At 38.7% G+C, this 3037-nt stretch overlaps 1 non-coding gene across 1 annotated transcript; it reads right to left on the reverse strand.

Annotated features, from left to right (window-relative positions):
• Positions 1 to 1171: 1171 nt before the first annotated feature.
• TRNAI-GAU (transfer RNA isoleucine (anticodon GAU)) lies at positions 1172 to 1247 on the reverse strand. Its single transcript has one exon. It is a non-coding gene; the product is annotated as a tRNA-Ile (tRNA).
• Positions 1248 to 3037: the final 1790 nt, after the last annotated feature.

Consider the following 3037-nt stretch of genomic DNA (forward strand, 5'->3'; position numbering starts at 1 on the left):
TGCCTTTTATTTCTTTCTCTTGTCTGATTGCTCTGACTAGAACTTCCAGCACTATGTTGAATAAGAGTGGAGAGAGTGGACAACCTTGTCTTGTTCGTAATTTTAGAGGGAAAGTCCTCAGTTTTATGCAATTTAATATGATTTTAGCTGATGGTTTGTCATAAATGGCCTTTATTATGTTGAGATATTTTCCTTCTATACACATTTTGTTGAGTGTTTTAAACATAAAATGATGTTGTATTTTATCGAATGCCTTTTCTGCATCTATTGATAGGATCATATGGTTTTTGTTTTTTGGTTTGTTGATATGGTGTATTACATTAACTGTTTTACATATGTTGAACCATCCTTGAGATTCTGGGATGAATCCCACTTGATCATGGTGAATAATTTTTTTAATGTATTGTTGTATTTGATTTGAAAATATTTTGTTTAGGATTTTAGCATCTGTATTCATTAGAGATATTGGTCTGTAGTGTTCTTTCTTTGTGTTATCCTTGCCAGGTTTTGGTATGAGGGTTATATTGGCTTCATAAAATGTGTTTGAAAGTATTGCTTCTTCTTCAATTTTTTGGAAGACCTTGAGTAGACTAGGAACCAAGTCTTCTTTGAATGTTTGATAGAATTCACTAGTATAGCCGTCTGGCCCTGGACTTTTATTTTTGGAGAGATTTTTGATACTTGTTTCTATTTCCTCCCTGCTTATGGGTCTGTTTAGGCTATCTACTTCTTCGTGACTCAGTCTAGGAAGATTGTATTGTTCTAGGAATTTATCCGTTTCTTCTCAGTTAAATTTGGTGGCATATAATTTTTCATAGTATTCTATTTATATAATAATTCTTTGAATACCTATGATATCTGTGGTGATTTCTTCTCTTTCTTTTTTTTTTTTTTTTTCCGAAGCTGGAAATGGGGAGGCAGTCAGACAGACTCCCGCATGTGCCCAACCAGGATCCACCCAGCATGCCCACCAGGGGGCGATGCTGTGCCCATCTGGGGTGTTGCTCTGCTGCAATCAGAGCCATGCTAGCACCTGAGGCAGAGACCACAGAGCCATCCTCAGTGCCCGGGCAAACTTTGCTCCAGTGGAGCCTCAGTTGCGGGAGGGAAGAGAGAGACAGAGAGGAAGGAGAGGGGGAGGGGTGGAGAAGCAGATGGCACCTCTCCTGTGTGCCCTGGCCGGGAATCGAACCCGGAACTCCTGCGCATCAGGCCAACGCTCTACCACTGAGCCAACCGGCCAGGGCCGATTTCTTCTCTTTCATTTTGGATTTTGTTTATATGAGTCCTTTCTCTTTTTTCCTTAGTGAGACTTGCCAAGGGTTTGTCAATTTTGTTGATCTATTCAAAGAATCAGCTCCTTGTTTTATTGATTTTTTCTATAGTTTTTCTGTTCTCTATTTCATTTATTTCTGCTCTAATTTTTACTATTCTGCTGGTTTTGGGTTGCCTTTGTTCTTCTTTATCTAATTCCTTAAGATGTGAAGTTAAGTTGTTTACTTGGGCTCTCTCTTGTTTGTTCATATAGGCCTATAGTGATATGAACTTCCCTCTTATTACTGCTTTTGCTGCATCCCAGAGATTGTGATATGTTGTATTGTCATTTTCATTTGTCTGTATGTATCTTTTGATCTCTGCTTTTATTTCTTCTTTGACCCATTCATTTTTTAGAAGTATGTTGTTTAATTTCCACATTTTTGTGGGTTTCTTTACTTTTTTTTGCAGTTGAATTCTAGTTTCAAAGCTTTATGGTCAGAGAATATGCTTGGTATAATTTCAATCTTTCTGAATTTGTTGATGTTATTTTTGTGGCCCAACATATGGTCAATTCTTGAGGATGTTCCATGTACACTGAAGAAAAATGTATATTCTGGCGCTTTGGGATAAAATGTCCTGTAGATGTCTATCATATCCAATTGTTCTAGTGTTTTAAGGCCGATATTTTTATATTGATTTTCTGCTTGGATGAACGATCTAGAGCCATCAGTGGTGTATTGAGGTCTCCAAGTATGAGTATATTTTTGTCACTTTTTATTTTTAGGTCAGTTAGTAGATTTCTTATATACTTTGGTGCTCCTTGGTTTGGTGCATATATATTAAGAAGTGTTATGTCTTCTTGATTCAATGTCCCCTTTATCATTATGAAATGACCATCTTTGTCTCTGATTACCTTTGCTTTCTTGTAGTCAGCATTGTTAGATATGAGTGTGCCTACAACTAGTTTTCCTTGGATTTTATTTGCTTAGAGAATTGTTTTCCAACCTTTAACTTTCAATTTGTTTTTATCCTTGTAGCTTAGATGTGTTCCTTGAAGGCAGCATACAGTTGGATTTTCTTTTTTATTTTTTTATTTTCTATAAATAAATATTTATTAATTTTAATGGGGTGACATCAATAAATCAGGGTACATTCAAAGAAAAAATGTCCAGGTTATCTTGTCATTCAATTCTGTTGCATACCCATCACCCAAAGTCAGATTGTCCTTTGTCACCTTCTATCTAGTTTTCTTTGTGCCCCTCCCCTCCCCCCTCCCCCTTCTTCCCTCCCTCCACCCCCCGTAACCACCACACTCTTGTCCATGTCTCTTAGTCTCATTTTTATGTCCCACCAATGTATGGAATCCTGCAGTTCTTGTTTTTTCTGATTTACTTATTTCACTACATATAATGTTATCAAGATCCCACCATTTTGAGAGAGAGACAAGATGGCGCTGGAGTAGACGGACGTACCAACATCTACCTCCCAGAACCAAAGTGGATTACAAACTAATTTTAAGAACTATCATCTGGAAAAACCAAGTTTGGACTAAACTAAGAGGACTCTTCAACCAAGGAACACTGAAGAAGCCACACCGAGACTGGTAGGAAAAGCAGAAACGCGGAGAGGGCTGCCCAGCTCCCCAGAGCAAACGGCAGCAGGGAGAGACTCGCGTGGTGGGAAGTGAGTTTAGCAGAGGGGGAAGGGTCCTGAGCCCCAGGAACAAAGCCCCAGCCTGCAGCCCCAGAGCCCAGAAGAGGCGTAAGGACAGTATTTAGCT

This window comes from Saccopteryx bilineata, chromosome 2 (genome assembly GCF_036850765.1).
Source record: "Saccopteryx bilineata isolate mSacBil1 chromosome 2, mSacBil1_pri_phased_curated, whole genome shotgun sequence".
NCBI classification, from domain to species: domain Eukaryota; kingdom Metazoa; phylum Chordata; class Mammalia; order Chiroptera; family Emballonuridae; genus Saccopteryx; species Saccopteryx bilineata.